At 43.6% G+C, this 27,891-nt stretch overlaps 1 protein-coding gene across 2 annotated transcripts in view; it reads left to right on the top strand.

Annotated features, from left to right (window-relative positions):
• The window catches only part of LOC126471170 (trafficking protein particle complex subunit 10), a 157,827-nt gene that overhangs the window by 77,774 nt on the left and 52,162 nt on the right, over positions 1–27,891 (top strand). The window lies entirely within an intron of this gene.

The raw sequence follows: 27,891 nt of genomic DNA, 5'->3' as shown, positions 1-27,891 counted from the left end.
CGTCAATATTTTACTGTTCAAATTTGATATTGTTCTGAGCTGTAGTTCTCTTTCTACTAAGTTTTGGAACTATAACTTTAATTATGGACACCATGAAAACAGTGATTGTCTCATAAGCTTTCAATGAAGGTTTCATCTTTGAAAAATGTGATCTCATGATCATTAATATTAGGTTAAAATTCTGTAAGTGGTCTAGTGGGCCTCTAATCATCTTGAAATGTCTGCCTTTGAGTTTGTAATTGAAACTATTTTACTTGCTGATTTGCACAACTGTCTATCCAATTTTCATCAGAACCTCCACCATATGTGCAGTTGTATTTTTAAGTAGGGGAGGGGATTGTGATATGTGCTGTCATATCCATTTCAGTATGTGATTGAGACAAGAAAGAACAATTAAAAACAGTTAACTAGATTTGAGGAGGACTGGAGCATTGTTCAAATATGCAGTTACAAATAACCACGTGTACACTACAGCAAAATTTTCCTCCATCAACCATTTAATTGTAAAATGACGTACTCAAAGGCTAATTGTTGTTGAGAATGCAATTTTTCAGGGATTGGTTGCATTCTTGTGGTTAATTTGTTTTATCTTAGATGGTGAAGATAAGTAAATATCACTCTCATAATCTTAGCTAACGATTAAAGCATCTCAGCTGTGCTCCATTCTCATACATCAACTACCCATCTTTTATTTGTTTACCAAACATTCCTTCTTTCCTTTCATGCCAATGGTTCAATGCTTATTTGCTACTATTATTGGCCCAAGTTTTTAAAATTTAAACTTGGGTTATTTTTTGCACATCCAAAATTCATATTGAGTGTCCATATAGCTGCAGGTATTGTTTGTAGCTTTTTACCAATGTCACTGTATGGATGACTATTGCTACAGTTGGATGTAACTTGAGGGGTTCTTGCGTGACATGCAGGTAAAAATAACTAGATTCTCAAGCTTGATTATAACCTCAGTAGTTAACTTTTTGATTTGGAAAAAAAAAAAAAGTGAATTTAAAACATACACCCTTGAAAGCTTTTAGTTTGAGGTTCTGCTGCCAGAGTACCACCAGATGATACTTAGAACATATTGCTGAATGTTTTTTATAACGCTGTGAAAAAAGCATTGATAATGAATTGGTGTCACTAATTTTTTGTCATTGTGTAGTGTAAAAAGAATATTCTATGAAATTGTTAACTAACAGACTAAATTGGGTTGTTAAGATGCCTATTAGCAGATTATTTTATCCTTCACACATTTTCTTACTCTGGCTTTTTATGAATGAAGGTTAATCATGCCAATTTCATTATGATGTCATTCAGTGAATGTGGAGACTTAGTCATCTGAAGTTAGTACATTTATTACATTTAGAATGTAAGGATGCATTTATGCTGCCACCTCGTTACTCGCTGGCATGGCACAGTGATGATGAATTAAACCCACTGTGTCTTACTGGTCCATTTAACCTGTACCATTGCTGCTCGCCCCACTACTCGCCCTACTTCTTGCTACGATCCATGCCAGGCAATGGTATCAAGCTCTTTTGTGTTTCACGCTGCGACCATCACTGTTTGTCCTGAAACTTGGGCCGTGATTGCTTCAAGGCTACTCCAGGGCACCATATTTGACTCTGCAGCGCTCTTCTCAATATATGAACAACTGCAGGGCGATTACTCCCTGCGGCAGTGAGGCTGCAGCATAAATGAACAAAGCACACAGTGAGTGGCAAGGTGCGATGTGCCAGCTGTGTGCACAGTGATGCCAAAGTAAGGCTCCAACATAAACATTCCGTAATTGAAATTACTGGTATAGTTAAAAAAACTGCTGGTGCACCTTGACTACAATAGTAGTTGCAGATATAACCATTGCCTAGAAAGTCTTCCTGAATTACAAGCTACAGGTAACATGGCTTCACCTTTAAATATCAAACATCCAGTAACTACTATACTCATTTATGTCAGTGAATGTAATAGTATGCTGTACTAAGTGTCAGTGGCTTCGTAACATAGGTAGTGCTACTTGTTCCAGGATGTATTGTTTCTGCTAATCAGAATCCTGCTCTCAAATTACAGATTAATAGTTCTGACACACATGATACACTGCTGTTCCACTGGTAGCCAATGATCACTGTGGAGAGGGGAAATGGGGCCACTACTGACATTATTCTTCCTATTTATTGGAATACTGGTCTTACATTATCAGTGGAGTTATTACTCCAGCCCATTTCTGTAGGCAGTGTTCAAACTGATTGACTTTTAATAGAAGTAACAGAAATGGGTTCAACAGTATTGAGCAAGGTGAACTAAAAGTAGAAAGAACCCAGTGACAATGTTGTGCTCCAGTAGACAGTGGCAATAAAATTGAAAATAATTACTGTTTATCCTCACCAGTGTCGCTATGCTTTGGGTCTCTAATCTATATCAATCCCTAAATTCGAACAGAGAATTCAAATTTAAATTGGATTTGCTAAAGCACTGTGTAGCACTGAAACAAGCATCAGCTGTATATGAGAAGGCTTGTTAAAGTTGGTTGTACACAAATGGATTATTTGTGAAATGGCAACTGTTCGGTAAATGGTCGCACTGCTGTGGCACACGAGTTCCAGCCCAGTCACCCATAATGTGACAGAAATCGAATGACAGCAGCCGCAAGTGCTATGGGCCAAGAGATTCAACCAGCCAGCCACATGCTCAGCGCAGCTGATGTCTGAAGAGGATGCGGGACCAGTTGACAATAGGCAGTCAGTGCGGAGAGTGGAATGGCCAGCTGACAGCAGACAGTGTTGCATTCTCTGTACTGTGTTTATCTACAAGTATTGTACACAATGTTTCCTCTAGATGTAGAGAAAATGGGCACAAAAAAATTAGTAATGAAGCTAGAAAAAGGCTTTGTATTTGGGGCATGAGGACTGATAAAGACGTGCATAGAAACATTAAATACGTGGTACGACATTTATTGTGAATTATTTCCAGACTTCACAGACCCATAAAGTAGAGCGGGAAAATCTGTTGGTATTTCTTTTCCAGCTCTTCATTATTCCAATGATATTCTGGTCACAGGATCAATTAGTACTGCAACAAAATTATTGAGTTAGTGTCCCCAAATGTATTCAGCATTTTGATTCAAAAAATCATCTACAGCTACAAATTTCAAGAAACTCCTAAATTTCTCTATTGTTCACATTTTCCATCTTCCTCCTTCTGACACAATCTGTAAGACAGACTAATTCAGTTGCAGCTATGATGGTATCTGGTGATATTTTTTTTGTAAACTTGTAACTAAGACGAGAGAGATCAGTGTATATGATCATTCACAGTTATGTGATTTCTTGAAGTATTCCCAGCGTGACTGAGTGATGGTTGGCTACCGGGAAACAAGTCTGTTTGGTATAAAAATAAATGTGAAATTAGTTATTTATTGTATTGGAATTATGTACAACAAATACAAGGAATGACCAGAAAGAATCAAACGTAGGTGCCGGCATGCATTAAAGCTTCTTACAGGGTTTGACATAGGGTACTGTTCATATGTTTATGACATGAACAAGCGGCAGTAATAACCTAAGATTCCTTTATATCAGATGAATTAAGCCACATGAGCAACATGAACAGTTACATTATTCGAAAGAGTGACACTTCGATCAGTAAACATATAACATAAACAAACCATGATTCAGTAAGCATAACTCTAAATTGGATTTGTGGATAGTGACAGATTAGTTCATTCTGTTATGTTTCAGATGAATTTACTGGTACAGTTACTGAAAATAACAATCAAAGTAGAGAAATCAAATTACCAAACTAGTACATATAAAAGGAAATGTTTGTGACAACTCATATTCTGCCTTATGTTATGTAACACCTCAGATTTTGCTATCCTACCAAAGCATTTTACGAGCCTCACTTCCATTGCTTACTGCTGACACATTTCTTCTCTTTTCATCAAAGTTTATGGCAGACTCAAATCCTTTCACAGCAAATGTGTGTCCATGTTGGTGGCCATCTCTGTATGTGTGGCCTATGTAGCAAAGTGTCTCCAATTTAAGAAAACATGTTAAAAATAAAGTATATTTCTTGTAATTTTATTTGAATTTCTGTCGTCATTTAGTTGCAAGGTAAATTGTTGTCAGGTTGCCTATACTTACATTTTGTAAAACTTTAACAGTAACAGTTAGTAGATGAAACTGTTAGTTCAGACAACAAAAAAGGAGACTTGCGGTATATAGACAACTCTCCCACTGGATCTGTTGTCTTTCTCTTTAAAATGAAAATAACTCTTAATGCAATGTTAATGTAGAGTGTGACTGTAACTGACTTCATAAACTAAACAATTTCAGTGTGTTAGCTATGATTTGTGTGATCTAAAATGTACGAAATATAAATAGGTATAAAATATAAGTATGTGCAGTCAGTTACTTAATTTTGAAGGACTGTAATTACTATGAGCAGTAAAGGAGAGAGAGCTACTTCATTATCAAGCTACGATGTGAGACTACCATATGCCAAAGAAGTTTTTTCTTGTTTTAGTTGAATAGTCTCCTCATAATTGAGTGTGGGAGCTTGCCTAGCAGAAAACATACATGAATTCAGAGACCAGTCACTTTCAATTTTTTTACCTGAAAAGTAAAATTTCTTATGAGAAACTAACTAAATTTCCATAAAACCATTTTTTAGAAGCTCAGCAGATGACTTTATATTTCTCTCTTCATGCCATTCCACAGCCAGCTGCTTGGCAGCATGATTCTATGTCTTACTGTAGTATATCTCCTGTTGTGGAAACATTTTGTGTGTGTGTGTGTGTGTGTGTGTGTGTGGTCCGAGCCCAAGTATGGTATAAGTTCCAAGTCGCCATCCATACAAGGGGGTGGAGACAGTTTCCATGAGCTCATGTTTTTGCAACTAAATTCTTCATGTGAGGTACCACAGCCATATATCTGTTGAAAGACATTTTGAAGTTTTCCAGCTTGGCTGTTTTCATCAGATATTCACTTTTTTTTACATCTTCCACGATTGGCCTTGTCGGCTATTTTCAAGAGCAGTCTACAAAGAAGCAGATCAAAGGTACGTGACCCATGAGTTTGACGTACTGACATACAAAAATAATATTTTATAATGGCCACCTAAAATTGTACTTACAGGTGCTCATGTGTTGTGCACTTATCTTGTTATAAAATGGTGGATATAGCTGATCAGAAAGTGAGCACATCATGTGGACACGTCAGAATTAAAAACAGAAAGATTACTGTGTGCATTAATAGTCAGATTCATAACTAGTGCCATGATACAGGATACAATATGTGCTTGTTCTCATTGTTGTACACCAACTGTCACTTCTGGCTACACAGGAAACAGTTACAGCAATCAGTGTGTCCATAGATCTACAGATGTGTGAGGGACATAATGTACTGTATGCTATTGTAGAATTGTAAAAACCAGATCCAGAACAAACAGTGTGTCAGGGCATCAAATGTGTGTATAGAGTGCAGTGAATACAAGAAAATGGGGGAAGGTAGCATTTATTACATTCTGAACGCAAAATAATTAGAAGTAACTGGCTATTATTTTAGTATATTATGGATTTTACCGTCATGTGAATGTTAACCCTATCATTAACTTTTGCAGCAGTGAACTACCTTGCTTTACTTTTAAATATTGGCAACTTTATAATTTAGGCTTTCGTATATATTTTACTTGATACATCATCCAGCATATTTTAGTTGCTAGTAGCACCTTTTATGTAAGACAGCGGGAGCTCCATGATGCTATATTATAAACTGATCGTCGCCTCAGGCAATGTTATGTTCTTTCTTTTCAACATTTCATTCCTTTGCAGTAGCCAACTACTTACGTGACTTTTCTTAATATATCTTTATGCTTATCATTTGTTACAAAAATGTTTTGTGTTTATGTGCCATCTGACAGAGCCGTCCCCTCATCTTGTTTGTTTGCCACTTGTAGAACATTTTATGTTAGACTATCTCAGACCATGCTTCGAGATTAACTGTCCATCGTTTTATCGTGTATGCTGTCACTATGCTAGAATTACACCTTGTCATGTTTGCTATAGCATACAATTTTTTTAATCTTTCAAATATTTTAATTTTATTGATTACCTTAAGCTTTCAGCTTGCTGTGATTTTTAATTGGTGTACCGCAGCTCCCGTATAACCCCATTTTTAGCCGTTAGTAGAACTTTTACATAATATGTTCCCAGACCATGATATGAGAATAAAATAACTTTCATTTTACATATTACACATTTTACTATGATAAGTTACACTCTGTCACTAATTTTCGGTGTGGCAAACTAAGGGGGTCTCTAAAACACCTTCAGACTATTTCTGTATCATTCCACCCTTTAACAGCATGTGGGAGAAATGAACACTAAAATCCTTCCATACATCTCTGATTTCTCTTTATTTTATTATGGTGATCATTTCTCCCACTATAGAGTGGCAATAATAAAGTATTTTCACATTCAGAGGAGGAAGTTTGTGAAAAAGTCTTTGTTTTTATGACTGCCACCCCAACTCGATTATCATATGTGTGAAAATCTCTCCCTTATTATTTCGCGGTAATACAAACTGGGCTGCCCGTCTTGGACTACTTCAATTTTTTTCCCTCTATCCCATCCTGTAAAGATTCCATGTTGTACAACAATACTTGCACAAAGGATGTACAAGGATATTGTAAATAGTCTGTAGTAGATCTGCTGCATCAAATGGCAGCAGCATCTGCAAACAATCGGAGAGGACTGCTCAGATTGTCTCCTAAATGGTTTATATGGATCAGGAATAGCAGAGGGCCTATAACACTTCCTTGGGGAACACTTCTGTTTTACTTGATGATTTTCCATTTGTTACTACATACTGTGACCTTCCTGGCAGAAAATCGCACATCCAGTCGGATTGCAGAAGAATACTCTCTAGGCACGAAGTTTGATTTGAAGTCTCTTGTGAGGAACAGTCTCAAAGCCTTCAGGAAATCTAGAAATAGGGAATCAGTTTAGAACACATGTCGATAGCAGTAATTACTTGGTTTGAGTAAAGAGTTGACAGTGTTCTACAATAATGATATTTTCTGAATCTGTGCTGACTTAGTCAATAGATCATTACTGTCGAGGTAATTCATAATGTTCGAACACAGTGTATATTCCAAGAACCTGCTGCAAATTTGTCAGTTTTACGTGTCTATAATTCACTGGATTACTCTTATTTCCTTTCTTGTGCATTTTTGTGACCTGTGCAACTTCTCAGTCTTGTGGTATGGATCGTTTGTTGAGTGAGTGGTTGTGCATGATACTTAAGTATGGAGATATTGTATCAGGTACTCTGAAAGGAACCTAATTGGTATACTGTAAGACTTACCTTTTGCAAATGATTTAAGCTGCTTTGCTAGGCTGAGGATATCTACTTCTGACTTACTCTTGTTCACAGCTGTTCTTGATTTGCACTCTGGAATATTTACTTTACCTTCCGTGGTGAAGGAATTTCAGGAAATTATTTTAGAACTCTGCTTTAGTGCTGCTATCATCGGTAATATTACCACTGGTGTTGTGCAGTGAAGGTATTGATGGTCTTGTTATTGGTGTTCTTTATGCACAACCATAATCTCTTTAGATTTTCTGTCAGATTTTGAGTCAGAGTTTTGTTGTGGAAGCTATCAAAAATGACACAATGTTACAGTGCCTTTTTTTGTTCTGGATTACGATGCAAAGTTCCTTTGGACATGCATTCATTTTGCTTGAAAGTTGCTTGCCCGGTGTCAGTTGATAAATACAATATTGCAGTGCCTGTTTTATTCTGAACTACGAAGCAAAGTTCTTTTAGACTTGCATGCATGTTCAAAGGAACTTTGCATTGTAATTCAGAATAAAATCGGCACTGCAATACTGTATTTTATCTGCTGACACCGGGCAAGCGACTTTTAAGTAAAATGTCTCACTTGTATATAAATACACATAATGGATGTATGAGTACAGGCTGCAGACGTACGGTTGAAGACACATGGAAGTTTGGGTCTGCCCGGGAGTCATGCATGGACAGCCAACTGGTAATGCGACTGCTCACGATCAGGGGGAAATCGAGGTTTTAGTCTGGTACGGTACAAATTTTCAGTGTCGTCATTCCATTCTACAGCTGACGGTTGTCCATATTTGCAATTGAAAATACATTTAACACTATTAAAAGCATCTCACATTTGTGTCTACGCTAAGTCTTGAGCTTCAGCAAAACATTGGAGCTTTTGTGTTCTGTTCAATTTGGCATGCCTTTTTTGTTGCTTTTGTAACAGTGTTGTGACCTGTCTTTTGTACCAAAGGGGATCAGTACAATATTTTATCGATTTTATTGGTATAACTTGCTGCTGATACTGTTTCTTTGAATTCAAGCCACATCTGTGGAAACTTACGTAGTTAGCTGGGAAGAAGTGGAGACTGTCATCTACCAAGGTGTGAAGGGAATTTTTATCTGCTTTTCTAAATAGATATATTTATTATCTGCCTTCATGTTTTAAATATTGACAACCATATAATTTAGGATGTAATATTCTTTACTTGATGCATCATTTAAAGTGTTAGCTGCTAGCACCACCGGCCTTCCCACTTAGTTTAATGACCTTAGGTGCAACATGCTAAATTATAAACTGATGAATTTTTCTTTTCAACATGTAATTTCTTGCTATAGCAAACAACTTTTGTCACTTTTTCTTAAAATATCTTTACATTCATATTTTGTTGTGCAACTTTTTTATGTTTCAAACAATGGAAACTCCAGGTGGGAATATCAACAGAGTAGGAAAAGATAGATTGCTACTTACTGTAAAGATAACACACTAAGTTGCAGACAGCGACAGTTAACAGACACTTACACATAAACTTTTGGCCACAGCATTGGTCAGAAAAACAACACACACACACACACACACACACACACACACACACACACACACACACACACACACAAGCAAGCACAATCATGCACATGACCACAAACTTTCTCTTGCGATGACTGATGGTAACACTGTCTGGTGGAATCTGCAGGGACTAGAATGCCAACATATACAGTGTCAAGACGTGGAAACTGTTGGGTGGAGGGTGTGGGGACAGTATGTGACTGTAGGTTGAGGCTGGGATAATTACGGGAGCAAAGTGTTCTAAGGATACTCCCATCTGTGCAATTGAGAGAAGCTGGTGATGGAGAGGAGAATCCAGATGGTTCAGGTAGTGAAGCAGCCATTGAAATAAAGGATGTTATGTTCAGCTGCATGTCATACCACAGGATGGTCTGCTATGCTGTTGACCATAGTTTGGCAGTGGCCATTCATCTTAGTGGACGGTTGGTACTCATACCAATATAAAAAGCTGTGGGATGATTTCAGCAGAGGTGGTAAATGATGAGCCTGGCCCCAGATAAGGTAAGATAAACCTGTGATGATGACTGGAATAAGAAATACTGGATGGGTGGATTAAGCAGGTATTGCCCCTGAGTCTTCCATAGGGATATAATCCTTGCAGCAAGGGATTAGGATTGGAAGTGCACAGGGATGGACCAGGATGTTGTGGAGGTTAGCTGGGCAACAGAACACCATTTTAGGAGGGATGGGAAGATATTGGGTAGGACGTCCCTCATTTCAAGGCATGAAGGTAGGTAATCAAAGCCATGTGGAATGATGTGGTCCTGTTGTTCCAGTCTGGAGTGGTATTGTTGTGATGAAGCGGGCACTCCTTTGTGACTGGTTCTTGGGGGTGTGAGGGGAAATGGCACAGGAGATCTGTTTGTGGGCTAGGTCTGGGGATACTGTGCCTGTCTGTGAAGGGCTTGGTGAGACCCTCAGCATAATAGGCAAGTGAGTTCTTGTCACTGCAGGTATGTCATCCCCAGGTGGCCACACTGTATGGGAGAAATTGTTTGGTGTGAAAAGAATGACAGCTGTCAAAATGCAAGTACTGTTGGTGGGTTTAATGTGGACAGAGGTGCAGATGGGGCCAGTGGAGAGCAGGAGGTCAATATCTAGGAAGGTGGCACACTGGGTTGAGAAGCACAAGGTGAAGTGGATTGGAGAGAGGTTACTTACTAACTTTATCCTAAGCGACAACTACTACTTTGAAGTGAAGGTATATAAACACACTCACAGCACAGCCATGGGCACCTGCATGGCAGCCTCCTATGCCAACCTGACCTGTATGCTGAGGGTCTCACAAAGGCTTTCACAGACAGGTACTGTTCCCCGAACTAGTCTGTGAACAGATCTCCTGTGCCATTTCCCCTCACACCCTCAGTCCTACCACCATCCCCAAGAGCCAGCCCCAAAGGAGTGTCCCTTCGCCACCCAGTACCATCCAAGACTGGAACAGTGGAACGACATCCTTAGCCAGGGTTTTGATTACCTATTGTTATGCCCTGAAATGAGGACATCCTACCAAATATCCATCCCAATCCTCCTAAAGTGGTGGTCAGTCACTCGTCCAACCTCCATAACCTCCTAGTCCATCCGTATGCCACTCCCAATCGCAACCTTTTGCCATAAGGAACATATCCCTATGGAAGACCCAGGTGCAAGACCTGTCCAATGCACCCACCCAGTACTTCCCATTCCAGGCGTCACAGGCTTATCCTCCTCCATCAGAGGCCGGACCACCTGTGGAAGCCGCCATGTCATTTAGCAACTGTGCTGCAATCATTGCACAGCTTTTTGTGTTTCATATTGGTATGACTACCAACCAGCTTTCCACCAGGATGAGGTACTCGGCATTCAGGTGCCGGGTATGGGCTTGGCGACCCCAGGTTTCCTGAGCTGGGTACTGGTAAGCGCCGCCAGTCCCCTGTCACCGTAAGATCTGGGCATACTTCAGCGACCACCGTGCGGCGCGGTGGTGGAACATTGTGTGTCTCAGGGAATGGGGATCTTGGCTTGGCCGCCCGGATCATGAGGATGGAATAAACCTCTACAAACAACCCCTTAATCTCAAGGTGTGCTGTGTGCTGCTTGGCTCTCGAGGTGGAACAGTCGTCGGCGGGCAACCTCTGGGGAACCTGTCGCACATCAGTTGTATAAGGCTTATCTAGGAATGCGGGGCTCTGTCTAGGTGGACTTCTAGTTCCCTAGCTGCTCGTGGGACCGAGATGGATCCTTTGAAATCCTCTTTTCCTCTTCTCATCTGAAAGGGTGGGCTGCTGGAAGGTTCTAACACCCAGTCTCTCAAGGGGGCTCGTGCAGTCAGTCCCCCTGACTCCGGTACTTCTTTAACAAGTAAAGTTTTTGATAACAGAATGCATTCTGGTAATCGGAACGTGTTTCTCATTGTGAAACTGAAGGAGGGTAGTTTTGAGAATGTTTCGCCCTTCTGTATACAAAAGGGTTTGGAGGGAATCTGTGGCTCCTTAAAATCAGTGAAGCACTTGCATAATGGGACCTTACTAGTGGAAACTTCCACTTCCCAGCAAGTAACTAACCTCCAATCTGCTAAACGCCTTGGGGAGTATGCCATAGACACAGAACTGCACAGCACCTTGAATTATAGCAAAGGTGTTGTGACATGCCAGGATCTAGTTGACATTCCCAAGGAAGAACTGCAATGTGAGTGGGCTCCGGTAGGTATCGTTGATGTACAACATATCATGAAGAGGGTTGATGGCAATCTTGTCAAATCCGACTCCTTTATTCTGACCTTCAGTAGCACGAAACTCCCTGAACATGAACATGTTAAAGCTGGCTTCCTTCACCTTAGTGTGAGGCCTTATTTCCCAACTCCAATGCGCTGTTTTAAATGCCAGCGTTTTGGGCATATCACCTTAGGGTGTAAAGGCGAAGCGACTTGCGGCAACTGTGGTAAGGCTGCTCATCTCGAGCCAAATGTATCAATTGCTCTGGAAACCATCCTGTATAGTGTAGGGACTGCCTAATATTTTTAGAGGAATGCAAAGTCCAGGAAATAAAAACAACCAAGTATATCTCCTATAATGAGGCCAAAAAGATCTACAAGTCTATGCAACCTCCCACATTTGCTACATCTTTCGCATCCATGGTTCAAAAACTTACTCCAAAAGCCGATGCCTCTATGCAGACAGAGGTGGTGAGTGTTGGCACTAACACCTCCAGCTGTTAGTGCACTTGCAACACAGCCAGTGTTTCAGAGCCTGTAGCTCCTACTCGACCGGCAGACAAAGGTACATTAGTGAACTTGGGCCAGCCCCTGGCGCCTCCAACAGCTGAGGCTGTTCCGAAGCCCACTATGGCCATCACCACTCCCATGTCGGCTTCCCCGAAGCCCACCAAACCGCAGAAAGGTGCTATACAGCAGCAACAGCGGGTCAAATGACGTGGTAAACCGTCTGATCATGCAGATGTCGATTTACGTACAGCTTCTTCTGACTCTTCCTCAGAGCTGATGAAGTACGATGTATGTGTGGGGCAATCATCTCACCCCATGACTGCCCCTCCACCTGCTGAAGTCTCCCCACCCTGTCGGAGAGACAGGATGAAGGTGCTACCCCCGTCATAGATGGCTCCCATACTTCAGTGGAACTTGCAGAGGTTCAGGACGCATGTGGAGGAACTTCGTCTACTCTCTCAGGGTAGACCACTGTGTCTGTGTCTCCAGGAGACTTATTTCCATCCATCTTACTCCCCTGGGCTACGAGGCTATACACTCCACAAAAAGAACGACCTGCGCGGGGAGAGAGCTACAGGGGGTATAGGTATTTTTGTCAGGACGGACTACCATTCCTCACCTCTCTCGCTTACAACGAGTTTACAAGCTATTGCTGTGTCCATGCACATGCGTCATCCATTGACTGTATGTTCTCTTTACTTGCCCCCACATGATGCACTTGATGAAGAGGCCCTCACCGACCTTCTTACACAGCTCCCCCAGCCGTTCATTATTTGTGGTGATTTTAATGCCTACATTGTGCTTTGGGGCTCTGCAATTACCTGTCCCAGGGGTAGAGCAATTGAGAGGCTTCTCCTGTCATCCTGTGCCTACTTGCTCAATGCAGGACAGAGCACTCACTTCTGCACAGCAACTGGGTCGTTCTCTGCCATTGATCTCTCACTTTGCTCTCCAGCTCTTGCTGACACTGCTCAATGGGAAGTGGTCGCTGACTTGCACGGCAGTGATCACTTCCCAATCTGGATTCATCTGCCAGATGACGTGGGCCCCGATAGGAGACCACCACCATGGGTGCTCAGTGGGGCCGACTGGACACTTTATAGCCAGTTGGCCCAGTTCGAACACTGTGCGAATGTTGAGGTGTGGGTGGATCATATTACCAAAACAGTCCACCACATTGCTGCAGCATCCATTTCACAGTCCACAGGCCACCGGAAGAGGCAACCTGTCCCTTGGTGGAGTGCCGACCAGGCATGCGGCTCTGCATAGGTCCCAGTGTCGGCTGACTGCTGAGAATCTTGCAGCCTTTCAGGTGGCGTGGGCAAAATGTTGCCGCATTATTCGAGAGAGCAAGAAGAGGTCGTGGCAACAGTTCCTGAACACCATTAATCGTTCCACGAAAAGTTCCATTGTGCGAGAGACCATCAGGAGAATTTCTGGGAGAGGAGGGAGGTGCCCCATGGCTTCTGTAATGAATAACAGCACTCTCCACATGGATTCGCGAGACATTGCTCAGACCATGGCAGCGTATTTTGCCATGTTTACTGCAACAACCAGTCAGGATCCAGGTTTCCAGTGCCATAGAGTGGTTGCCGAGAGGTTTAGTCTGGACTTTCAGTCCACATCTAACGAAGTTTACAACTGCCCATTTTCTATGTGGGAGCTGGATTTTGCATTGTCTGCAGCTCGTGACACATCCCCTGGTCCCAACAGGATCCATTACAGTATGCTACGGCACCTTACAAGGCGCAACAAAGAAATCCTCCTCGCACTTTTTAATGCCATTTGGGCGTCAGGTCACTTTCCTGACTCGTGGCGTTAGGCAGTTTTAATTCCTTTTTTAAAACCTGGGAAAGACTGCATGAGCCCAAGTAGCTACCATAGTGTTGCCCTCACTAGTTGCATGGGAAAGACCTTGGAGCAGATGGTCAACCGCCGCCTGGTCTGGATGTTAGAATCATGGCAACTCCTTAGTCGCTTTCTGTGTGGGTTCAGGAGGTTTCGTTCCACCTTCGACAACCTTGCCCTCCTGGAGGCGGCTATACAACAAGCTTTCCTACACCGTCATCACCTTCTAGGTGTATTTTTTGACATGGAGAAGGCCTATGATATTACTTGGAGGCGTCTCATCCTGGAGCAGCTTCACGAATGGGGTTTTCGTGGTTGTCTTCCTCTTTTTATTCCGTCTTTCCTCTCACCACAATATTTTAAGTACCAAATTGGTGATGTCCTGTCTGACTGCTTTGAGCAGGAGAAGGGGTAGCGTTTTAAAGGTACTATTTCGCTGCAACTGCCGGCCGTAGCGGCTGGCAGTGACTGCGGGCAGTTGACTACTGCTCTCAGGCAAAGCAACGAAACATATGTCGTTGTAACAGCTCGGCAGTCAGTGGATGTGACTTCATCGCGACTGCCGCGTGTCGGCCGCTGCAGAAGCAGTCAAGCAGTTGGGCCGCGACTGCCAGGTTTGTGACGACTGCAGAAATTAACGACGCGCTATATCGAAGAAAGGTTTTCATGATGACGACGACGAACAGTTAGTGGAGTATGTGAGCAGATACTCTATACTGTATGATCATAAGCATACAGATTTCAGAAATGTGATGGCAAAGGATAAGGTGTGGAAGAAGATAGGAGAAGCAGTGAAAAAATATGGTTAGTGTTTTGCATATACACAATCATTTATTTATGTTTTTTTAATACTGTGACAAATTGTACAAGATGGAGGCTACAACAATGCTTCCATTCTTTCTGTCACCAAATGATTACAACAATAATTACGAGTAGTAACAATAATTTATTTCCTTTATTTCAGCCTTAGTTCTTTTCCAGGTTGTAATCATTGATTTGTAGGTTCACAGAAGTAATTCTTAAATGTATCTCGTACCTGAAAGCCTTCAGCTTGGCCGGCCAGAGTGGCTGAGCGGTTCCAGGCGCTACAGTCTGGAGCCGCGCGACCGCTACGGTCACAGTTTCGAATCCTGCCTCGGGCATGGATGTGTGTGATGTCCTTAGGTTAGTTAGGTTTAAGTAGTTCTAAGTTCTGGGGGACTGATGACCACAGAAGTTGAGTCCCGTAGTGCTCAGAGCCATTTGAACCATTTCAACCTTCAGCTTGGTAGAATCCCCCTGTTCGGGGCAGGGGAATAATGTTGTGTGGTAAAGTCACGTCATGGTCAAGTTCATAAAAAGGTCGTCCTCTTTTTCTAAATAGTCGTCCCTGAGGAGATTGTGTAGACAGCAACAAGCTGTAACGAGTTTATCACATGTGTTAGGTTTTAGATTAAGATTTGTGTAGAACACTCAAAATACCTGACACAAAAGTCCAAAAGCATTTTCAGAAACTCGGCGCGCTCGTGACAATTTATAGTTGAAGGTCGCTTTTGATTTATCTTGCTGGGCAGACAAGTGAGTGTAAGGCTTGAGAATATGCTTCCGCAAGCGGAATGCCTCGTCGCCCACTATAACAAATGGCATCGTGATGTCGGTTAATGGAAGCTCTTCATCTGCTGGGAACACATCTCCTTTCATGATCATTTCCCCCATTGCTGACTTATTAAATATGCCACTGTCTCCTTCCTTCCCATATGAACCTACGTCTATCGCAACGAATTTACAGTTCGCATCAACCAATGCCAAAAGTACTATTGAGAAGTACCCTTTTTAATTCCAGAAAAGGGAACCACTTTTTCCAGGACACCATATCCTTATATGTTTCTCATCAATCGCAGCACAGCAGTTAGGGAAACCCCAAAAAGTGTAGAATTCTTTCTCACCTTCCCTGAAAGATTCTCGAGAGGGAGGAGGCAGGAAGACAGGTGCCAAGTGTTGGCACATAGCTTCTACTGTTTCCCGAACTATGATGCTCATGTAGCTTGGTGATATCCGGAAACAATATCCAAGGGAGACGAAACTCTCCCCTGTAGCTAGAAACCTGTAACACAAACCATAATTATTATTAATACATGAAACATAAATAATATGTCTTGTCCTAATTACACAGCTAAACAAATATTGTTCCGTTTTAAGTAACCAGTGTAAGAATAGATGGAAAGACATCAGAGATAACTACTGGAAAACAGTTCGTAAAGAACAACTGCAAACAAGTTCTGCAGCACCAAGTTCAACAACAAAATGAGCGTTGTACAACAGACAAGGTTTTTTGAGAGATGTAGAAAGGGAGCAGTCGTCTTTTTGTAGTGTTCCACTAAAGGAGCCAACAAGTGTTGAAGGACTGCTATCTGATGAAGATGGACAAAATGCCAATGAAACAGGGCCTGACACTCCACAACCATTGCTTCCTTGTCCTCTAGTGATGCACCTGCTGCCAACTCTTCCATCTCAGCTCGCAGATCGAGGAAAACACACTGGGATTCAGTCAACCAAAGGGGCCATCAATGATTGGAATTGCTGCAGCACTTGACTAATAATCGGCAGCTGGAAGATGATGTGGGGCTGTTCATGAGAAGCATCACAGCGTCCATTAGGAAACTACCACGTCACTTCATTAATAAAGCGAAAATTGACATTTTAAGCTATGTTACGGGACTTGACAGTTCTTCAGAATCATCTCATGTGCCACTACCTGTCAGCATCAGTCTTTCTGGCTCGGCTCCCCTTTCATCCCCATTCGAACGAACTTCATCAGTTGGAGATGATATGTACACTTTCACCCCATTAATAAACGTTGAACCAAAAGCAGGTGATACTACTTTTGAAAATAATTGCTAATCATAATGTAAACTCAGTGTTAAGATAATGTGAAAATAAACAACAAACTGTATAGGCCCTGAGTCGTTTCCAAATAAACCTATTATTTTAATAGAAATTTATGTTATTTCACAGAGATACAAAAGTATCCATTTTAAACCATTGTTGATGAATACGTATGTTTTTTTTCAGCTGCTTACCGTAAAGTCACTGCCATGTTTTCGTCGGCTTCTGCTGGAGTTTGCACTGCACTGGTAGCTGTTCCTCCTTTCACCAGACTTAAAACAAAGTCAAACTGAGACGGGTTAAGTCTAAAGAAATTTCTGAACCCTTCTTCATCATTTCGCAAGTGACCGGTTACTAAGTTAGCATGAATTCCTTCACTTTTCCATGTTTGGAAAATGCTTTGGGGACAAGATCTTGTAAGCATTGCTATAATTTCCTCTTCTTTTTCCTCGTCCACCAAAAAACCTAGAATGGTATTGGCATCCATGTTGAGAACTCGCATGCGTGTTCCTTTCACAGAGGTAACCACTGAGTGGCATGGCCGCTGCGGTCGGCAATCTCAACAAAATACACAGGCAGTGACGGTCGGCAGTTACGGCTGGCAGTTACTGCCCGCCGCTACGGTGGGCAGTTGCAGCGAAATAGTACCTTAAGTGTGACTGTCTTTGCCATCGCTATTAATAGCACTACCTCCATAGTGAAAAGTCCTGTTCAGTGTTCCTTGTTTGTGGATGATTTCTCTTTGTTTTGCTCTTCTTCAAGCCTTGCAACAACAACACGTCAGTTGCAACTTACTCTTAGACGTTTGGATGACTGGGTCAGAAGAGTGGTTTTAAGTTTTCCACCGAGAAGTCCATGTGTGTGTTCTTTTTCACCATTCTCGTTCGATTTTAACCTTTTCTGGGTTGAGGATGAGGGACACTGTCCTTGCTTTTAAAGACACGGTGAGATTTCTGGGGCTCATTTTTGACTCTAAGCTTACGTGGTTACCTCATCTTAAAGACCTGAAATTATGGTCACTTAAGGCTTTAAGTATTTTAAAATGTCTTAGCCACAGTACATTGGGAGCCGACAGGAATTGTCTGCTCCAGTTTTACAGGGCGTTTGTGCGATCTCGGCTCGATTATGGGTGCACGGTGTATGGGTGTGCGAGGCCTTCTTACGTCAAGATGTTGGACGTTGTGCACCATGAAGGGCTTCGGTTGGCCACTGGGGCATTCAGGACTAGCCCCATACCAAGCCTCTGCGTAGAGGCTGGTGAGCCGCCACTTCATATGTGGCGACGGCTACTTATGGTGCGCCAGGCATATAAAACTTTGTCCACACCATACACACCTGCATACCATACCGTTGCTCAGCTTCCTCTGGCACGGCTGTTTCATAACCGGCAACGAGCGACGCGGCCCTATGGGATTCACGCACAGGATTGACTCTCTGCAATGGATGTGGATGGTCTTCAAGTTTTATGTCGCGGTTGGAGCAGATTTCCACCTTGGCTACTCCGGAGACTCAGACTTAATTTAGATTTGACTAATTTTAAGAAAGATAGTACACCAGATTTTACATTCCAATTTCTGTTTTTTAACATTTTAGATGTGCATCAAGGTTTTACCGTCGTTTACACTGATGGCTCCAAACAAGGGAATTTCCTTGGCTGTTCTGTTGTGTTACCTGATCATGTTACCCAGATTTGCCTCCCTGATTAATATACAGTTTTCGCAGCGGAGCTCCACGCAATTGTGAAGGCACTGGAGCAGATGAATCGTGTTCAGGGCAATCGATTTCTCCTCTGCTCCGATTCTCTTAGTGCCTTACAGTCATTGCAGAATCTGTACCCAACTGAGGAGCTGGTCCAGCTGATATATGACCAACTCTACCTACTCCAACAACGGGGTAAGGAGGTGTCTTTCTGCTGGGTGCCTGATCATGTAGGAATATGGGGCAATGAACAGGCCGATCAGGCTGCCAAGGATGCCGGCAGAGAGCAGGATGTGGTCCAGTGTCCTATTCCCTTGTAGTCTGTCATTTCTGCACTCCACAAGAAGTGCTTGGAGTTGTGGGAGGAAGATTGACTGGCAGTGATGGCCAATAAACTGTGGTTGGTGAAGTCAATAACTCAGCCATGGCATTCCTCCTGTCGGTTGCTCAGGCGGGAAGAAGTGACCCTCACGCGTCTTCGGATTGGGCACTGTTCTCTCACACACAGCTTTCTATTACAGCGGGAGGATCCCCCGTTTTGTGATGCTTGTGGTGTGCTCATTTCTGTGCGGCACATTTTAACAGACTGCATTTTATACTGTGATGCAAGGGCAGAAGCACAAGTTGATGGGGATCTGCCTTGTCTTTTATCTAATGATGAGACATGTGTGTCTAGGGTTTTAAAGTTTTGTGATGTATCTGGACTCTGGCCTAAACTTTTAGGCTGGAGGTTGTAGTGTATTGCACAGTGGCTGGCTTCTCCCTTTTTCCTTTCGGTCAGCCAGCCACTTCCCTCTGCTATATTGTTTTAGCTCCCTCTACCACTTTCTTCCTGTGTTGTCCATGTTTTACTGCTGATGACATGCTTCGTCCCACGCTTCAGTGTGGGTAGGCACATATTTTTCCAAGCTTGTTACCTGTGTATTAGGTTCTGTTTTACCTTACTATTCTGAGTATTTTCTTGGCACATGTCTCAATCTGTTACTGAGCAGGTGCTGAATACATTGGTGTCGTGTGCCCAGACAGCTCTCTACTACTCCTCCTCCACCAGGATGAACAGTCACTGCCAAACTGTGGTCAAGAGCAAAGTAGTCCATCCTGTGGTAAAACATGCTGCTCAACATAACATTCTTGATTTTCATGGCTGCTTCACTATCTGAGCTATCTGGATCCTCCTTGCCACCACCAGCTTTTCTGAACTGCGCAGATGGGTGTTATCCTTACACTGGGTGTATACACCCTGGGACAACTGGGAAGTCTGGGATAAACCTGAGAATTTTTTCATCTGGGAGAAATCCGAGAAAAACTCTGGAATTTTTTAGACTTCAGGGAATTTTTCATTATTTTAGTTTCCAACAAAATTTTTGTGATTTTGACTAGAAGAACAGATAACTCTAACAAAGAATTTTACCTTAGCCCGCTACTGCAGAATAATACTGCAGCAGTAAAACAAAACAATGCACACACAAGAATCTGCAGAATCTGTCAACAGCAGAATGTGTCAAAGATTATGCAATACTTGTAACAACAAACTGCTTTCAAGGCGTCTTTCCAATGGGCCTTGTTTCAATGAGCATGACGTCACAACTGTTTGTATTTCTAATAGGTCATAGGAAAATATTGTGAATGATGATTTGAGAAGCATTACTTTCAAAGTAAATTTCCATTTACACAGCATGAATTACGTTACATGTCAGAATCTGGGATGAATTTCTTAAATTGCAAAGTGTTTGAATCTCACACTTTGAGGACCAGCCACTTAGAAAAGTTTGTTTCAGAAGACCAGCCATTTATGTCATCATTCAATATTTTGCATGCGCACACATACTAAAAGAGACCAAGTTTCAAGACTACTTTTTCATATTTATTTTAGCTCTTTCATAGATTACAAATTATGCAGCAATGATGGCAAAAGATAGAATCATCCTTTAAAAAAAAGTGCAAAGTGAATTCTTGACAAGTTGTGCACGTAATTAGTGCTTCTATGGAAAACTCAAAGTTCTCAACAGAACATGATGCATTCAGCTCAGTAATCCACGAAATGTTTGGTGCAGAGCAGTGAAGTATATAATCATGCTTGTCAGAAATACTTAGCTGCTGCAATTTAATCTGTGTTCTTAGGAACCTGCCTAATCACACCCTCAGAAAAAAGAGCAAAAAGTTTTGATGACCAATGTTACATGTGAAAGATTAGCTTTTCTTGCAGATATGCTGTATGTATATTAATTTAAACTATTGACTTTTAACTGTTCGTGTGTTCATGCTACTTAATAGTGATATTACTACTGGGTGACTTCATCAAATGTTCTATGCTCTGAATATCTGCTCTCATTGGATGGTGAGATCATGTGACATGAGCCGTGATTGACTTACAAAAGCTCATCGCAGTCTCGATTTTAGTGCTTCGGCAGCTGCTGTGCTGTATTTGGCGAGTTCCTGTTGCTGTGTTTGATGGAATACCTTTTTATATTTTTGTAATGTAAAAAATATGCTGTGTAAATGTTTCCACACATCAAAGATCTTTCTGAAACACACTGTTTTTTGCTGGGTTTCATTTCCTAAAGTGCCAGGAAGTTCTATGCTGTTGCATAAAACCTTCACCATTCAAAGGATTGATAAATCTTACAGCTCTGTGGGGAAAGTATATTGTCACTTACTACAGGAAAAAATGTACTTTCACCAGGGATATAGCGTATTTCCACCCGGGAAAAAGTGTATTTTTAACTGGGAAATCTAGGAAATATGCGGATTCCCCCCCCCCCCCCCCCCCCTCATGTCTGCTTGTACATCCTGTTACAACACAGTTTCCACCTCTGTAATATTCCTGGCCTCAACATACGGTAACATACTGCCCACTCTCACCCAACCTTGTCCACCCCCCTGTCCTATCCCCCCAGGAGGCTGGCCACTCTTTGGCGGATTCATGCTTTGCAACCACGAGCAGCATTTTTTCACTTCCATGCTGCATGTCTATCCTCTTGCTATTCTTTTTCCCCTCCCTTGGGGAACGTGTCTGGGATGCCATTGGGAACGTTCTGCATTGTCCGTCGCTGATGTAAGAACAGTCATACCGTTGTTTTTCGCTCCCTTTTCCTTTCTTTGTTTCCCTTCTCCTCTCGTTCCTCCGCTTCGGCGTTTGAGATTCCTCCTTTTCTTCTTCCTTCCTGTGGGTTCCTGAAGGCTGGCACACACATTGTACGTGTAACAGGTGATTCGGTAATGCTTAATTCCCAGCCCTTGGTCGACAGGTAGGGTTCGCACGTGCCCTCTGGTACAAGCCAGGCCCAGGGTGGGGTGATTGCCTGAGCTGCAACCTTCCCCAATTTGCCGATTGCTCCCTCTGTCAGGTGTTCGGGAGGTGGGGCCTGAGGTGTGAACAACCACCTAAGGCGGGTGCTCCCCCTTCTGAAGGGGGCTCCAGTTGGAAGGAGAGCGGTGTCAGAGATGCTGGCGATCATGGGGATTTTCTTGCAACGAGTCAACTGTCTTACCAATCAACATCTACGAAACGCAAACGTAATGAGGTTAACGACTCAAAGAACTTTCCCACTGCACCACGGTTCCTCGTGGTCTCCCGTGCTGAAGACGGTCAGTCCATTGCCACAGTCAGTCCGTTTATTATTCATAAAAGTGTTGATTCAATTGCCGGCCCTGTGAAATCCTGTTCTCATTTATGGAATACCACTTTGCTTTTGGGGACTACTTCTGATTCTCAAGCACAACAACTGCTTGTCGCCTCGCTTCTCCACAACTACCCTGTTCATGTCAAGGCTCATAGAACTTTGAATTCTTCCTGTGGTGTAATTTACACCAGGCTGCTTGACAGTCTGAGGCCGAAATCCAATCTTACCTCTCTGATCAGTGTGTTGTTGCCATCCATCATGTAATGAAAAAGGTAGATTCCTCCTTAGTGCCCACCCGCACTCTTTCCTCACCTTTGATAGAGTGGTGCTGCCATCCAACATTAAAGCAGGCTGTGAAATTGACATAATCCGTCCATACATTTTCAACCTGATGCGCTGCTTCCAGTGTCATTGTTTCAACCAGCTAAATGTGTAACATGTGGTATGGATGCACACAAGGGCGATTGTCCACCTCCTTCTCCCTGCTGTATCAACAGCAATAATGGCCATGCCACCTCCTCTTGGGATTGTCCCGTGTATCTTGATGAGCAGGCTGTTCAAGAGATCTGGGTGAAGGAAAAAGTGCCGTACCCAGCAAGCGCGCAAGTTACTGGCTAGTAGCAAATCCTATGTTCCCGCGTCTGGAACCTATAGTTCTGTTCTTGTTTCCCCTCGCTCCATGAAAGACATGGCCACACAGGCATGTGACCCCAAATGCAGCTCTGATGTTGTAAAATCACCCAGTGTCAAGGTAGCATCGCCATCCCCCCATCCAGCTGTGCAACAAACTGTCAACTTCTCGCCACAAGGGCAAAGCCACTAGCTACACAACCAGTAGGCCAGAAAGGACAGAACGAGTACTCCTTTGTAGACTTCCTCCGCCCCTCCAGCCAAACAACACCTGAGTCTTCCTCTAACCGGAAAGGCTCGTATAAGTCCACCAAAGGCAAACGATCTTCTCCTCCTCTGACTCAAAGATCCTCTTTGATGGTGTTGCCACGTGCCCAGCCGGCCTCCGTATCACCAGTGACCACCACCAACCATTTTTCAGCATTGGACTCGACGGACAGACTGCACAAGCAAGCTGATGCTTCTGTGGACCCCATGGAGCGGGATCCTCCTGTAGTAGTGACTCTACACTGGCTGTCACTTAGCAGACACCGAGTTGACACCCCTACATCTCTTCCTCATCATGACTGTCCTCCAATAGAACATTCGCAGCCTTCGGTCACACAAAGAGGATTTACATCTGCTTTTAGCATCACAGCATACCCTTGTACTCGGCCTTCAGGAAACAAAAGTATGCCCTCACGACCACTTTGAGCTTTCGCATTACTTACCGATTCATTTTGACCTTCCCCCTGAGGTCGGCATTCCATTTCAAGGGAACATCATGTTGCTCATACGGGATGACATTCACAGTCAACACATCTCTCTGTGACTACCCATCTTCAAGCTGTCGCAGTTCACCTTTTCCTTCCCCATGTGACTTTTTCCCTCTGTACCATTTATGTCCTTCCGTCATTTGATGTCACTAGTGCAGACTTCCTTCAGCTTATTGGGCAGCTGTCTCTCCCATTTTTTTTGCTACTCTATAACTTTAATGCACATCATCCCCTTTGGGGTTCTCCCAGGACCTGTCAGAGATACCCTCTTGGTTGATCTTCTTAACCAACTTAACCTCTTCTGCCTTAACACTGGAGCACCCACTTTCCTTTCCAATTCCTCGCACACCTACTCCCATTTGAACCTATCCTTTTGCACAGCTCAGCTTGCCCATAATCTTCAGTGGTTCGTTCTTTCTGGCACCTACTAGAGCGACCATTTCCCATGTGCTATCCATTTGCTGACTCCTACCCCATCCGTGTGCACTCCAAAATGGCAGCTTTACTCCTCCCTGGCAACCTTCAGAGAACAAGATTTCACCAGTTGTCATGTCCATGTGGACCATCTCACAAATATTATCCTTACTGCTGCAGAAAGTTCCATTCCATGCACTTCCTCTTTACCACGTAGTGTCCCAGTCCTTGGTGGACTGAGGTATGCTGCGATGCAATTTGTGCACGGAGACATGCTCTCATCCAATAATATCAAACTGCATTCATTATAAACAGATGTGTGCAAAGTGTCATTGTGTTCTTCAGGATAGCAAAAGAGCTAGCTGGATTTCATTCACTATTTCTTTTAACAGTTCCACCCCTTCCTCTGTTGTGTGCACCAACCTCCGATGGCTCTCTGGGACCAAGATCCATTCCCCAATTTCCATCCTGACAGTAGCAGATGATGTTATCGTGGACCCTCTTGGTATCTCCAATACCTTGGGCCACCACTTCGCAGAAGTTTTGAGCTTTTCCCACTGTCATCCTGCCTTCCTCTATCGAAAACTAGTGAAGGAGGCTCAGGTGATACCCTTCTCTTCTCCGAATCGCGAGTTCTACAATGCCGCCTTTACTATGAGGGAGCTAGATCATGCTCTCAGTTCATCCTGATCCTCCGTCCCAGATCGAGCGAGGTAGCGCAGTGGTTAGCACACTGGACACGCATTCGGGAGGACATCGGTTTAATCCTACGTCCAGTCATCCTGATTTAGGTTTTCCGTGATTCCCCTAAATTGCTTCATGCAAGTGCCAGGATGGTTCCTCTTTACAGGGCATGGCAACTTACTTCCCCATCCTTCCGTAATCCATTGAGACCGATGACCTCGCTGTTTGGTCTCTTCCCAAATCTACCCACCCACCCTCTACCCCAGGGCCAGACGCCATCCACATTCAGATGTTGCAGCACCTTTCTCTTGTGGGCAAGCACTTTCTGCATAACTCATACAGCTGCATCTGGGCAGAGGGCACATTTCCTGGACACTGGCGTGAAGCCACCGTCATACCCATACGTAAGCCTGGTAAGGACGGAAACCTTCCTTCTAGCTACTGCCCCATCTCGCATACTAGCTGTGTTTGCAAGGTGATGGAACCTATCATTCATGCCCGGCTGGTATGGTGACTGGAGCCTCGCAATTTACTGATTAATGTACAGTGTGGATTTTGAGTGCGGCATTCTGCAGTTGACCATCTTGTTACTTCGTCCACCCATGTCATGAATGGTTTTCAGTGGAAATCCCAGACTGTGGCCGTATTTTTTGATTTGGGGAAGGCCTATGACACCTGCTGGAGAACTAGCATCCTCCGTACTCTATACACATGGGGCTTCCGTGGCCACCTGCCCTGTTTCCTGCAGGCATTTTCAAAAGATTGAGTTTCCAAGGTGTGTGTGGGTTCTGCCTTGTTGGACATACTTATCCAGGAAAACGGTGTACCTCAGGGTTCCATCCTGAGTATCGTCCTCTTTGCTATCACCAATAACCCTGTAATGTCCTGTCTCCCGGCAGGCATCTCTGGCTCTCTTTCCGTTTACAATTTTGCCATCTATTGCAGTTCTTCATGGAGCGGTGTCTTCAGTGATGTCTTGATTGTCTTTACTCCTGCAGCATCGACAACGGCTTTCGCTTTTCTACTGACAAAACCGTCTGTATGAATTTCTGGCGAAGCAAGTGGTTTCTCCCACCATCTTTACATCTTGTGCCTGTTGCCCTTCCATTCATTGAAACTACAAGATTCCTGCGGCTCATCATCGATAGGAAATGCTCTTGGTCCTCCCATGTGCCTTACCTGGCAACCCGCTGTATGCGGTTCCTCAATGTCCTACATGCCCTCAATGGTACTTCCTGGGGTGCCAATCGAGCCACCCTCCTTCATTTGTACCAGTCCCTTGTGTCTGTTCGAAGCTTGACTACAGGTGCTTTGCTTATGCATCTGCACACCCATCCCTCTTAGCCCGTCTCAACACTATCCACCATCGTGACATCCGTTCGGCGATGGGCACCTTTTACAATAAACCAGTTGGGAGTCTGTATGCTGAAGCAGAAGAACTACCACTGTCCTAATGCCGTGAATTTCTCCTCAGCAGGTATGCATGCCGTTTGTCTGCCGTGCGTGGCTACCTATCCTATGCCTCCTCCTTTGATGATTCCTTTGTCAGTACGAGGTGTGTCCCTCTTCTCTGTTACCTCCTGGAGTCCGCTTTCGGCACTTGCTATGGTGGCTTAACTTCACACTACCTGCAACTTTTTCAGTGGATGTGAACCCTTCACCACTTTGGCTTTGTGAAGCAGCCCATGTTAACCTTGGCCTTCATTCGCTCAAGCCTCAGTCTATCGCCTTCAGTTTCACGACCTTTGCACGGAACTTTGCGATATACATTTGTATACACTGAATGCATCTCGGACTGACCGTGGAGCCGGGTGTGCCTTCGTCATTGGCACCCGTGTCTTTCGATATCGGTTTCTGGCACACTCCTCAGTATTTACAGCCGAGCTCTTCACCCTGTATCAGGCCACGGAGTACATCCAGTGACACAGCTTTTTCAACTGTGTCCTCTGCTCAGATTCACTCAGCGCCCTTCAAAGTCTGTGTGCGCTGTACACCGCCCATCCCTTAGTACAGCGGGTCTGGGAAAACTGTCACTTGCTCACTCTTGGTGGAGCCGGTCTGATGTTTCTGGTCATGTCGGTCTGGCAGGAAACGAGGCTGCTGCCAAGGCTGCAGTCCTTGTACGTCAGCCCGCGAGCACCTATATTCCCTCTGATGATCTCTGTGTTACTGTCTGTCAGGAATTGGTGTCTGTTTGGCATCGCCAATGGTCCCTCCTTCACGGGAATAAGCTCTGGCTTATTAAGCCTCTCCCAGCGGCTTGGATGACCACCTCTCGGCCCTCCTGCTGGGAGGAGGTCATTTTAACTAGGCTGCATATTGGCCACTGCCTTTTTTAGCCATCGTCATTTGGTAAGTGGTGCTACCCCACCACCTTTTACGCGTTGCGCTCAAATTTTAAATGTATGCCGCTTCCTGACGAAATGCCCATTTTTTAACCATTTACGTTCCTGCTTGGGTTTGCTGTGTGGTTTATCGGCGATTTTAGCAAATGAAGCACGAGCTGTCGGCTGCATTTTACTGTTTATCCGCCAAAGCAAAATGGTGAAGGTGATTTAATTTTTAGTTTTGGATCTACACTTCTGTATCTCCACTTCTGTATGGTGTCTTTTTTTAACCCTTTTTTCCACATGCTGTATCTCCACTTAGCCCCGTCTCCTACACTCTTTGACACAGTCTGCCAATGCACCTGCCCGTCTTTCCTGCTCCTCTCCTTTTGTGCTCTGTTTTCCCCACCTCCCTGCCCCACAACCTCCTGACACAGTACCTGTTGGCTTTCTAGTTCCTGCACGCTCCACCAGACAGTGCTCCTACAGTGTTATCCCTTCCCCTTCACCCCCCCTCATCCCCCCCCCTCCTCCAGATTGCTGCTGCCATCCCATGTGATAGCTACATTCTAGCCTGAGCCGCCGGAGTCAGTGGGTTTCTCTTTTTTCCAGCAGAGGGTGTGACCAAAAGCTTTTAATGGTTCCTGTATGCAACTTACTGTGCTATATTTATGATAAGTAGCAATCTATCTTTTCTTACATTATTGAGTTTTTAATGTTTGCGTCATTTGGCAATCCATATGTTACAATAACTATTATGACTTGAGTGGAAGCTATTTTAAGTCATAAATGTCACTTTCTAGCTAAGGCAATTTGTCACGTGTAGCTAGTTATGTAGTCACAGATTATATTCTAATTGTGTACCGACTGGCAGAGCTATATTTCTAGTTATTTTATGCCCAAAATGTAATAAAGACTTTCTTTCCCCCTTTTCCTGGATTTCA

This window comes from Schistocerca serialis, chromosome 3 (genome assembly GCF_023864345.2).
Source record: "Schistocerca serialis cubense isolate TAMUIC-IGC-003099 chromosome 3, iqSchSeri2.2, whole genome shotgun sequence".
NCBI classification, from domain to species: Eukaryota; Metazoa; Arthropoda; class Insecta; order Orthoptera; family Acrididae; genus Schistocerca; species Schistocerca serialis.
This window is presented reverse-complemented; position numbering and strand designations above follow the sequence as displayed.